The sequence below is a fragment of the Crocodylus siamensis genome, chromosome 11 (genome assembly GCF_052110815.1).
Source record: "Crocodylus siamensis isolate JL-2025a chromosome 11, ASM5211081v1, whole genome shotgun sequence".
Taxonomy (NCBI): Eukaryota; Metazoa; Chordata; order Crocodylia; family Crocodylidae; genus Crocodylus; species Crocodylus siamensis.
This window is the reverse complement of record NC_143405.1, coordinates 44,198,891-44,212,358: the sequence shown is the minus strand read 5'-3', so window position 1 is coordinate 44,212,358 and position 13,468 is coordinate 44,198,891. Positions and strand designations below refer to the sequence as shown.

At 39.0% G+C, this 13,468-nt stretch overlaps 1 protein-coding gene and 1 pseudogene across 1 annotated transcript in view; both read left to right on the top strand.

The window, feature by feature from the left end:
- The window catches only part of ERC2 (ELKS/RAB6-interacting/CAST family member 2), a 1,102,519-nt gene that overhangs the window by 823,619 nt on the left and 265,432 nt on the right, over window positions 1–13,468 (top strand). The gene's annotated exons all lie outside the window — the stretch shown is intronic.
- Window positions 1,537–2,567, top strand: LOC149855786 (uncharacterized; annotated as a pseudogene).

Below are 13,468 nucleotides of genomic sequence, written 5' to 3'. Positions count from 1 at the left end.
AGGTGATTCTCATCCTGCTACCAAAGACAGGGGACCTTGTCTGCATTAAGAACTGGCAGCCAGTATCCCCTGTGTGTGCTGACTACAAGATTCTAGGCAACCCTTTAGCCAATCAACTGCATACTGTCAGCCTCAGTCATCAATCTCAAACAGAGCTACTGCATACTGGGCAGGAACATTCGGGACAATCAGTTCCTGCTTTGTGATCTGGTGATAGCCACAGACCTTTTTGGACCGAACATCAGGCTCACATCCTTGGACCAGGAGAAAGCCTTTGATAGGGTTAGTCACAACTACCTTTTTCAGGCCCTAGAGGCCTTTGGATTCAGACTGGTACTGTACTGAGACATGTCCAATCTTTTGAAAGTGAACGGCGTGCTCTGTGCTCCATTCTTGGCTCACAAGGGCATCCACCAGGGTTGTCCCCTCTCGGGAATTCTGTACATTCTGGACATTGAGCCCCTGCTTCATGTGCTGCAACAGCACCTGACTGGCCTCTAGTTTTGGTGATGGCTCCCATCCATTGACCTCTGTTTTGGGTCGTGGCCCACTGGTTAGGCTGACAGCGTATCCAGACAACGTGACCATTCTCCTTGGCATCCAGGGTGATTTCCAGTTGCTGGTAGACTGTCAGAGTGCTTATGAATGCACTTCCTCAGCTCATGTTAACTGGCCCAAGAGCAACAGCTTGCTCTTCGGTGTGTGGACCAATCATCCCTCCCTCTCCCCCGGACCAGCCTGGGGAGGTCTCATCTAGCAGTGTGAGGGCCTTAAAGCTCTGAGGCTGTTCCTTGGTGTACTTTCTGGGGGAGCATGTCATTAGTCTTGACATGCTCCCCCATTAGTCTTCTCAGTTCAGAATTGGGAAGACCTCAGCGAGGAGGTGAAGGCATGCCTGCGTGAGTGGTACTGGCATTTCCCTAACCTCTCCTACTGCAGGTGGGTTTTCATTGTGAACAGTTTGGCAGCTGCAACATTATGAGACCAGTGTGCTGTGTTGGACCCCCCGCTGGATTTACTTGAACAGCTTCAAAGAGTGGTGGTGGACTTTTTCTGGGATGGATGCCGTTGGCTCCCCTGAGCTGTTCTCTATCTGCCTACAGCTGAGGGAGGCCAGGGCTTGGTTGATGTGGTGGGTAGAGTGGTTGCTTTCTGTTTGCAGGCTCTCCAAAGACTCCTTTATTGTGAAGACTGCCCTCCCTGCACCAGGTAGGGAACTCCAGGTTTGACTGAGAACTCTTTTTCCTGGATACTTCCCTCCCGGACTGGGGCACCCTCCCACCCTTCTAATGCAGACTGGTATGGGCCTGGTGGGCTGCCTTCCACCTCCAACCCTGGGACCAGATGTTTGCAATTTCCACAGTTGCTGCAGGAGCCACTTGTCTACAACCTGACCCTGAAGCACAGGCTGTGAAGCCTTGGGTCTGATAGCCTTGCTAATGCTCTCATCCAGTCATGTACAGTCTAGCTGGCCACCTTCTTGATATGGCCTGGTTGGATTGGCTGTTAGCCAAGGCTCTGGCTGCCTGGTTGGACATGCATTCGGTCTGCTGCACTGCCTGTCTCCTGGGGGATGTGCGGGCCACCCTCCCAGTGGAGGCAGCAGCTGTCATCAAGGATTATCTCTGAGTGTGGTGGGACATCCCTACCAGAGATGTCTCCGGACAGCCCTTTCTACCACTGCCCGTTGTCCTGGCTGTGGATAACAATCTGGGTGGTGGGCCTAGCACTTTATTAACTCTTCCTGTGGCTGCTGACAGGAGTGCTGGGATTCGCTTTGACATGCTCCCCCAGAAAGCCCTGTACACATGGGTGGTTTGTGTCTGCCATGCTTGCATCCTTGCCACTGACATGACGTGGAGGTGGCACCTAGTGGCACTGGCACTCACACCAGCTTTATAAGCTAGCTATTCCCAAATGGACTGCTGACCTCCAGTGGTGGTTGCTGCATTGGATACTGGCCACTGACACTCTTGTCCACCACATGGACTTGACTGCAGCCTGTCCCTCTTGCCCAGGGGAGGTAGAAGAGGATTTATTCAATGCCTTCCTTGGGTGGCCCTGGCTGCTGCCACTAATTGCAGCCCTTGGTGCCTTGTTACAGGTGCTAGACTTGGACCTCTTGGAGGCTACCTATCTGTTCTTTCCCATACCAGGTAGCAGAGGAGGGTGTCATCTGCCTGGCCAACTTTCTGTTGGTCAAGCCAAGATGGCCATCCTCAAAAGTTGCAGGAACTGGCTTGCTGGGGCCAGTTCTGTTGATGCCCTATGTCTCTTTCAGTTCATTCCTGACACTGAATTTAAAAATGCGGTCCTCCAGTGCCTTTCAGGTACGTTGGACCATTCAGGAGGTGCTCTGCAGTGTTGAGGTCATCTGTTTAGTCCTCACGCTGTGATGCTGCTTGCCCCTTCCTGGGGTACTGGCAGGGGTCTGAGCAAACTGTTGTTAAACCAGTTTTTTTTGTTTTTAGACTGTGAGGGCAGACCTTGCGGGTCATAACTTTAGGCTTTGTCTGTTGTACCTGGGCCCCTGCGTGGGCAGTGTTTTGTTTATTTATTTATTTTGGATTATTATCCCCTTTCCCCCTTAATAAACGTTTATAAAAAGTCTGTCTGTCTGTCTGTCTTGTAATAACTAATTATTATGGAGTTATTGTGCCCTTTTCCTCAGATTTTTCTTTGAATGATGCATTTTTTCCCCTCTCCTGTAGTATTACTGCACAGTTGGCCAGGAATCTAACTTGAGTTTTATCATTTCTAATTCTCTGGCCATGTGTCCATTCTCAGAAACCTTTGCAAACCACAGTCAATGAAGTAAAAAAACTTACTTAATTCTTACTTTAAAAATTTACTTAATTTTTACTTAATTCTGAAGTAAAAAAAAGAAAAGGAAGGAACAAAGGAGGAAAGAAGGAAGAAATTTGGGAGTGAAAGAAAATGTCCTAGACCTCCAGGTGCCTAACTAGGACATCTACCATAGTAGGAAAAGGGAAAACACTCTCATTGTTCAGTTTAAAGTTAACTTGCCTTTCATAGATGCTCTTTGGTATATTCCAAAAGGGAGGACTCCCAAAAAACTCCTCTGTTAAGCTGAAGCTAAAGGCAGAAAATATATATAATTAACATTAAGATATACATTTTTTTTAAAGGGAGGTTGTAATTATCTTAAAACCAACATTACCACCCCAAGAACTTCAGAGGTAAGATTACACTTAACAAAACATCCAAATATGTTAAGATATGAAAATGCACTTTAAGACACTGAGTTAAAAATAACCTGCTTTATAGTGATAATATCTGACAGCTATATAACTATGATTAAGGCAATTTAGCATTTGTAGTCCCAAACTAAATGAAACCGATTTGAAAAATATTCCTGTTAGTAGTTATAATTCTGACATCCTTATAATGTTTTTGTTTTGTTATGCTTTGCTTTGCTTTGCTTTTACTTTAAGGTACTGATCTGTACTTTCAAGCTTATCTCTATCTTGACTAAGTTTTTTCTGTCTTGGAATTTTCTTTCTTTTCTGTGTTTTAAGTCCATACCTGAACAGAACAATGTAATGCACATAAAATACTATAATAGGGTATGTCTAATAATGTGATGGTATGTTGTATGATCTATAACTCTTTTTATATTAGTGTAACAAAGCAATGTCACAATGTGTAGGGATGAATTTGGTTTTTAATTTGTGATGTATCATATTTACCTGAATCCAAGATGACTGAATTTAAGACACCCCCCACTTAATTATATTTATAACCTAATGATTGGAGAGTGATCTTAAACTCATTCCCCCTACTCCTGCGACAGGGGAAACAGCAACAGGAGGCAAAAAGCAGGGGAAGCAGTGACCCGGGGAGAGAGGGGAAGAATTTTAGATGTCCCTTCAATAATTTGACTCTATACATGGAAATTATAACAAATGTATAATTATCTATGTGTAGAATCATAACAACTGATATAACAGTCATTATCAAGTTACCTTAACTGTAATTTAATAATATAAAATGTAACTAATTTTAACTACATGGAGCATTTGAGGAGATGAAGAAAAGACAGAGACCCATTTCTAAGTTAAGGCTCTCAAACTAATCAGTGGATTTACCTGTATATTCTCAGAACATTGATTCTGTACTCAGACTATTTACTAGAAACTTCGGGAAGACGTGCAATATTTTTTATTTGCATCAAAGAGGCTGGCTGAATCTCTCTTTAGGGGCAGGCTTAATTGCTGAGCTACAGCTAACTTTTCTTTATATTTTTTTAAATATATTGAAAAATAGGAATTTTTAATATGTATATAATATGAAGAAAAGTGCCACATAGCTTTTTGCTATAAAGCAATCTTTCAACCTTTCAGTTTCAGGATGTCTTTTATAGATCTATTGATGTGTGTCATAGCTTTGGGTTGAATTTTTAAAGCTAACCAGGGGGTTTGGACACACCTCTCTCATTTAATTTGAATGGGATTTTTGCTTAGAAATTCCTAAGATAACTAAGTTTGAAATATACAGTCCTAGTACTTTAGGGCAAATATGTCTTTTTTGACAAAAGTTAATAAGTTTTATTTCAGTCAAAAATTTAAAGTTTGACTCAATGGTTGTCACAAATAAATAAGTGTTAAGCATTTTCAGAGCCTTTCAAAGATGGCGTAAAGCAGTGAATTCCTATATTAAAAAAATCATCAATACAACAAGAGGGATAATTTAAACTATTCACACAGGAGGAATCCTACTTAACTCTCATGTTTAGCTGCTTGGGGGAGGTGGGGAAAGCTTCAGCTGGGTGACTCCTGCCTCAATGGGCCCTGATTCCCCACCAGCCACCTGGAGTGATACAGCAGGGGCAGGAGCAGAAGTTTCAGCTGGAGGTGAGGGGAGCAGAACAGCCCCTTCAGCCCTAGCCTCCTATGTGGCCCTTGGGCCCAAAGAGTTGCCCACTCCTGTTCTACACAGATCCTTAGAAGACACCAAAAGTTCACTTAGAAATAATAGCAACTATCTCACAAGCATTTTCATAGCTTTATTGAAAGAGTATTCTCCTCTAATGCACATTTATTTCCAACCTATACGTTGAAATACAGTTTGGATTCCTTAGCTTATAAATACTTACTGTTTACATAGGCTCTTCATTATGTGCATACTGTTAAAATCCTTCAAGAGATTGTCTGTGACAAGTAAGATAAATTAATTTAGTTTACTTTACAAGTCTTTAGAGCCAAGAACAGCATGTGTTGTCCAGTATTTAATTAAATGTAAGTTTGTCAGACCACAAATCAGTTATAACAGTGTCTTCCAATAGGCAGTTAAATTTTCTGTCCTGCAGAAACTAGAATTATTGGAAATTCTTCATTTCTTTGCAACTCATAATAGTTTTCTGCGGTCCCATGAAAATGCTGTTCTAACAGAACATCTTGATTTTGTTTTGAAATGGCACTGCTGAGTTTAGGTAACTTGCTTAGCAAAACTTTGTAATGGTTATCTGAGCAAATTGGGTACAACTTCTATTGAAAATACAGTTGTGGTTACATTCATTTTTATGAAATTGGAATTAGGCCCATTTATTTTATGTAAATTCAGGTATAGTGATATATACCAAGTTCTTTATTTGAACTCTGTACTATAAGGGATATGATTAAATCTTAACCTTGTGGATTTTGAAGGTAAAAGATGGTTTTACTTTTATGTTCCAAAATTAAATTCGTAAAGAAAAAAAGACCAAATTATAAACCCTCTACTAAAAATAAATTAATAAGAATTGTACTTAGCACTTTTCACACAAATAATTTGAAGGACTTAAAATGAACAAGTATTAGCACACCCATTCTTCAGATGCAGAACTGCAGAAACAAGTGCTTGTGATCTGCCCAGTGTCACAAGTCCATAGCAGGATCAATAATAATGCAGGTCTCTAGATTTCCAATTCCATGCCTTAACAATCAGAACCCATTGCCTCCAGCACAGCTGTCTCCTCACCACCTTACACAGAAGAAACAAGCTATTGTAGGTGATTATTTTAAAAATATTTCAGATTCCATTTGGTAAGGGGAGATGGAGGAGAAAATCCAAAAGAAAGTAATAGGTATTGAATGGTATTACATCTATATCCCATAACAACAAATCTTACCATTTTTTCTCATATAAACCACATTCATAAGAGTTTCTTTTTTAAGTTGATCCAGATGACTGATCAAAGCATACTTCCCTATTGCCACCTTGCTAAAATATTTTTAAAAGACAGTTTTAATATTACAGTTTTACAGTTACAGATTGCTGTTAAGCTATTGCGTCTATTACCAGTCAATCAAATACTTTCATTTCACTTCAGTAGATCCTTGCTAAAACACTATAGAATTTTAGGACATGAAATATCTGTCAGTTTTCCCACAAAGCTTGGTCATAAATTCTTTAGCAAATGGGTAAATTTCACTTACTCATACCATGCATGTCTTCTTAAGCTTAACAAATAGCAACATTGAATGATCAAAGATAATGGCTTCAAGCCCTGGAGGTTAATGTATGTATGTGTCTTGATGTAGTCTGCTTTTAATTTTTCTATCATTCATTTGTTCCATGTCTGTATCACACCAAGGATGCACCTTTCACCATATTTAACCAATAACTTGGCAACATCTTTAGAGTTAACACTTGAGGTAAATTTTGCTTGGGCCAAAACCAATTTAGTCACCAGCAATTTATAAAAGATATAGTTAATAAGTTAATATGCAGGTTGCATATTCATACAAATACTCTGAACAACAGAATATAAAATAAAACAGAATCATAAAATATTCACTCATAAGAAAGAAGTTGGTGTGAGTAGATAATATGTTCAGTTAATAATTTTAACAAACGAAAATAACTATCAGTAGTATATGACTGATTTAATATGAATATTACAAAATTAGCAAATCACTGAATATGTAATTATTATTTATAATACTATGTCCTTATATAGTATTTTCCAGCCAAAGATTTAAAAATGCTTTGCAAATATGAAGTAATGTTATTTCTATTTTATAGATAACTAAAATGAGTCACCGAGGTGCAACTATACATGCAATTAACATGACACAATAAACTCCAGAGCTATTTGAGCCAGAGTACACTACTCTCAGGTACATTGTCTACATGTGTACCCAGAACAGCAAAAATTTGAGTCAGAGCAGAGCAGCCCTAGGCTGGCGAGGGGCACAGGAGTTCAGGCCCATGCTCCAGGTGGCAGCATTGGGTGGTTGAAGGGCAGGCAGGAGATGGGAGGTCTGGTCCCCAGGCTAGCTGGGTTGGCTGGGCAGTATTTGCACCCAGTGGTCACTGTGTACACATGCATTTGATTGCACTTAATGACTCTGCCATATGATAGTAGTGTCCCTAACAGTACTATCTTATGGTGGTGTTTATTAGTTTACTTCACCCTAATACTAGTGCACATGTAGACTATGATGCTTTACTGCAGAGCTAATTAGTCAGCTCCTCAGTAAAGCACACGTGTCAATGCACCCAAAGAAATTAAGACATTTTTCAAGATCCCAGAAAGATATAGTAGAAAAGACGCATCTTTTCATTTTCAGCCCCATGTACTCTGAAACATGACTGAGAAAAATGCCACTACAGGGTGCCATGTACATTGTCTTTCAATTATTTTTGTATGAAATGTGTCCATTTTAGAAAAAATCTGTCAGAACTACAAATTCAACCATCAAGCTAAATTCTTTATGATTTATACTTCACCCCCCAGAAATAAGTATTTTGCAAAAGGAACTTACTTAAAAATCTGTTAACAGTCTGTGAGCCATAATAGAGTTTCCCTAATTCTCTGAACCAGTAACTAAATTGGTTCTCTAATGCGAGAATCAGTACAGAAGTTACTACAACCTTGTTACCTCACTCAGAGCAGCATTTTGTCTGAAATGTAACAGTTGCAATGTCTCAAATTGTAGCTGGAAAGAGAGATGCACTGGCCTGCAGGTGCAACAGAGGAAATGTAAGTTGGAGATTAGGAGAAACTTTCTGACTATGAGGGTAGTCAAGTATTGGAATAGTCTACTCACAGAAATTGTAGAATCTCCATCCTTGGAAATTTTCAAGACCATGCAGTATGTGGTGCCATAAACACATCTGCAGTGCCACATATCGCACAGTCAGGTGTTCTCTGTGCTGCAGGAGCATGCTATTTGTGCATGCGCTGCTGCGTTTTTTTCCTGTGGTTTTTTTTTTTTGATGTCTGGATATCCAGGGGTCAAAAAAAACCCACAGAAAAAAAAATGGGGTAGTGCATGCATGGGCAGAGCGTGTCACTGAAAAGTGAAACCAGGCCACCTGGAGCTGTGTTGTGGCTGCCAGCCAGGCTCTGCCCAGCAGGATCACCACTGCTGCAGCCCTGGGAGGCCCCCAGGACCTCAGCTAAGAGTGCTGGGGCCAGCACACTGCTGGCCTCAGCCTTTCCTACTACCCCCAGAATAACCTGTCACGTGCCAAAGCATGCCTGGCACAGGCATTCCCCAGGGACAAGTAGCTGTGGTGCAAGGTGTGCCATTGCTACTTGTTTCTGGGGAACCAAATGTCCATGTTTGTCTGGATGCTGCCAGGGGTTTAGCACTCTTAACATCTGGTTCAATCAGGAATCACATCCCTTTACCAGTACCTTATTAATCCTAGGGGGGTAAGGTGGGAAGCCCCTTAACTCTCATCTGGGATGGAGAGTGGTAGGGTACCAGAAACAGGACAGGACTAGGTTGGGCTGACATCAGCCCTGTCAAATTGGAGGGAACAATAAGAGAAAGAATGCTGACCTGCACTGTATGATTTATTGTTGGTTTTCCAGATGGGCTAGTAAAGTTGAAGCCTAATTAAACTACATCCTTTGCATGTTAAATCTATACCAGTGTGGCTGGAGAAATGGGAATAAATAAGTTCAAGATAGGCCAATATTTGGTAATGTGACATCATTTACATCATTTAGTCATTTTTATGACTAAAACTCAAGTTTATATTGAAAACTTTCCCAGGTTAATTGGGAAACTGTCAGTTTCAAAATATGCTCACTAAAAACCCATGCACTGGTTCTACAGCACTAAACTTAATGTGCAGTAACTACAGCACATTCATGAAAGTGTAGACATGCTTAGTATTTAAAATAATTTTGAGAGGAAAATTTTAAAATCTTATATTCAATAACTATCCCATTTGAGCCATGAAATACATATTACCAACAGTGGTGTAGACCTTAAATTGACACAATTGCATAATGTTTGTAGTTTGTGGTTTTCATGAATTACCTATTCTGAGAATGAGATTTTGATTTCACTTGGAACTATCCAACTCATACCTTACAATGTAATCTGTAGGAATGTCATAAAATAAGTAGGGATAAATTAAATTGGCTGTTGTATGGGAAGTTTTCAAGGAAACTGAAAATGCTGCAGGGAGGGATTGTTCTGTGAAGTCAGCAGGCTGCACTCTTCCCTCTGAGTTAGTACTGAACCCAGTTTCCTACATATGAAATAGGAAGCTGCTGAAGGAATGGTCTTTTACATGAACCAAGTTTCTGAAAACATATGGTCAATAAAAATCTTAAGGTCTTTTTTTGGTAGGGGTATGAAGCCTCCAGGTCCTGGACAAATTCCAGGCTAGTTAATTAATTTCTTCCTGGAATAAATATATACTTGGCATGTCAAAGCCTAATGAGCATTACAAGAGTTAGCAAGTGAAACAGACAGCAGTAATATATAAAATATTTGGGATTTTTTTAGAAAAGTCTGAGAAAGATTACCTTACTATTTTATTTGCTAGCTGTTTTTACTTTTTTCATGAAGAACCTATATTTATGAACTTTTAAAGTCTGAGTACAAAAGATCTCATAGTAGTAGGGTGTACAAAATAACCCGTGAAATATTGACCATTTTCATTGTAGTTCAAGTAAAGCCAAAATGTAACCTTAAAAAAAATAATATATCTTACTGTTGCAGAGAACTAACCAAGATGAATATAATACATCTCATATCAGAATCTTGGCACCATTTTTAAGAGACTAGTGATAAGTATGAGTCCTAAAAGATGTAGGATGTTTGATCAAACTGTATTTTTTTTCATTTCTGTTTCACATTCCTTCTCACTTTCCTCCATACTTTCCTTCTACCATAGGCAAGTTAAAGGAAGACTCCTAAACCATTAAGAGTTGCTTTGTGCATGTTTTCCCTGCAATCTGGTATTCAAAAGGAAGAAACATTAGACAGAGTTTATTTATATTTCAGCACCAAATTAGAAAGATGACATCATTCATTTATAGTTCTTTTTCCATGACATGTCTAATCCCCAACACCTCATTACAGGAGACACTTTTAGGATTGCATATATCATTTTGTTTAGCTTTTGCATTCTTTTATATAATACAGTTGAAAGGTAAGAAATTTAAGGCCGTTCATTGATAAGAAAATAAACTAATAAAATCTTAGGAACTTCCCCAAAGAGAAAAGCTATTACAAAGTTTACAGTAAGCGAGTTATTATTTGTCCATTAGTTCTCCATCTTTTTCACCCTCATATGTAGAAGGCCATGGCCCTTGAATACAAGTACAGACAATCCAACTATAATTCAGATGGAGTTGATCCCTTGTTAAAGTTGGAAGAAACTCCTGCATAAGTAAAACAACCCTCCCATTAAGTATATAGCTTAAATAGATTCACAGGAAGAAAAGAACAGGCCAGCTGCACTTAAGCAACAATTCCGTCCTCCATTCCATTTTTACTGAACACAGGCCACATCTGCATGAGGTGCTGACTGTGCAATAGCTCATTACTACTGTGCAGTAGCATCACGTGGCATGAAGCATGATGCAGTGTCACCAAAAAGCCATTTGGGGATGCTACTGTGCAGTAATGTCATTACTGTGCAGTAATTTAGTACTTGTATATGCAAGTTCTAAATGACTGCGCAGTAAGGACTGTGCAGTATCTCATGTAGATGTGGCCACAGAGATTTAAACTACTTGCCACTATTCCATTATATGAAACCATTTTATTTAATGAAAAAACATACACTATGCTAATACATAACATCATCTCCACTCAGTAGAAATGTTTATTTGGCATCAGCAAGCAGGGGTACTGTACTGAAAATCTTTTTTGGGTACAAGATTTTTTTTTTTGAACTCAGTTCAGCTGGGCTGACTTTCCATTCCCCGCACTAGATCAGGCTGGGGAGGGGACGTTAGTCCAGCTGGGTGGACTTCCCCTCCACAGCCTGATGGCAGGGCTGGAGAGGGGAACTGAGTGATCGGGCTTAGTTCCTTTCCACAGCCCGATTACAGCACTTGGGAGGGGAACTGAGCCTGGGTTCAGTTCCCTTCCCCTGTGCTGTGATTGGCTTCCTGCAGCCTGGCGGCAGGAGATGGGGAGATGGTTCTCCTCTGTCTCCCACCACCTCACTGCTGACTTCAAAAATTGAAATGTTTTGAAACTTGTGAAACATTTCGACTAGCCTTGTTTTGTTTTGAGGCTGTTTTAAAGCCCTTCATTTTGATTTGATTTTGCTGTTTTGAGCTCAAAATGAGATGAAACAGTGTTGAATGAAAACAACTGGTGAAATTTTGCACAGCCCTACTAGTTAGGTCAATCTGAGTGTAACATCTGCACATGCCCCATTATAATGGCCAGCCACAAGGAGGAGGTTCAGCTATGTTTCAGAAAGTTAACATAATCCTAACTTTTACTCTTTTTGCCTTCCTTAGTGATTCATATACCCATCTTCCATACACATATACAAAATACATCTATTCCTTCAGACCTCTCACAAATCTGCATTATTTGCACTGGGTATTTGACAGAGCTGATCAAATAATTTCCAATGAAATGTTTTTTTCCCTCAGAATATATCAAATCATCAAAATCAAAATGTTACGTAGGACCATATCAGTTTTGAAAAAAATTAATGTAGGAATAAAATGGAAAAAAGTATCTTAAAGGCAAAGCAGAGTGTTGTTATGGGTTTTTAAAATTTGAAATATATTATATTTTATAGTCTTTATTTTATTCAATATATTATTGTTTAATTGCATAGTTATTCATCAATTTTATTTTAATATTATACAGGGCTTTGTTATTTCTATGTGGTATTTGGAAAATAAAAATAAGATGGAGAGTATGAAATAAAATAGAAAAAAAATCACCACTGATATAAATATTTCACTATTACATAACAAAATGTCTTTAACCCAAAACTTAAAAAACAAAACAAACCTTTGTTGCACAGCAAATATTTAAATTCAGTGTTTCGTCAAGGTTTTCAGAACAAAAACAGTTTTTAAAATTGTAGAATAACCTGCAAAATAGAAAATTCAGTTTTAGACCCGCTATAGTATTCTGTCATTTTTTATGCTCATTTCACCACTACTTTCAGTAAAATTAGAGGCTCTCTGTGAGGAAAAATTAAAGTATGGGTGTGTAAGTGATTTAGTGTAAGAGAAAATATGTAGAGTGTTTCAATTAAGATTCCTGCTATGCCTTTCAGACATTTAAATGATGTTCCTTGCACCAACATCTTATTGATTCTGCAAATTTGGGGTGATGTCTTCAAGAGCGACCACAATTTATTTTGGGTTTTGTCAAGGCAGAAAAAGTAATCCTTGATTACAAAGTTTCAAGAACGGTTGAGATTGTAATAAATGTGACTGTTGTCAGTAGTCAGTATTATATTTAGCGGTAAGTGTTTGCATGATTGGTCAATTACATTATAAAAATATTTTTGATGTGACCACAAGTTTTAGCTCATTTTACTCTGCATGTCACTGAGACAAAAGAGGATAGGTAGTTTGATTTCAGTCTGCAATTCTGACCAGGAACATTTTAGGGGACCCAGTGTGAGAATGAATTAATGTAAGTAGTTCAGTAAGTAGGACAACCGTCCTTTCCATCCTGAGGGAAGATGGCAGTCTGGGCCTAGCTGGGCTTGGAGATTACTCTCTGATTAGTTCTCAGTGACACTGGCTGCTTGTACACGCTGCAGGGGTTTACTTTGGTTTAATTCTCCCTAAACTGAAGCGCCTTCCCCTTGAAAGTGGCATGATCTGTGAGTTGTATCATGTAATAGTACTGTAATAGTAATGTTAGGTTCTATTTGATTATTACATGGTGATGACTTATGAATTTTTACTTGTATAAGGCAGTTGCTGAAATGTTGACATTTCAGTTACTTTCCTGATCTGATTGTGAGGTAAAACTTGTTTTCCTTGGCTATCATGCTTTAAGTCATGTGATCACTTATCTGTCTATGTTGATGCCTGAATTTGCATCAGTTCTTTTTCAGATTCTGGTGTCTGGTATTTAACATCCTAAACCTAGCAGGCTAGTAAAAAAAAACCCCAACTGCAGGCCAAAATGCAGGTTTTGTTATAATTCTGTAACATCATTACTATGGATTGTTAATTGGCTATAAATCCAAATAGATATGATCATTTAAATTCCATTTA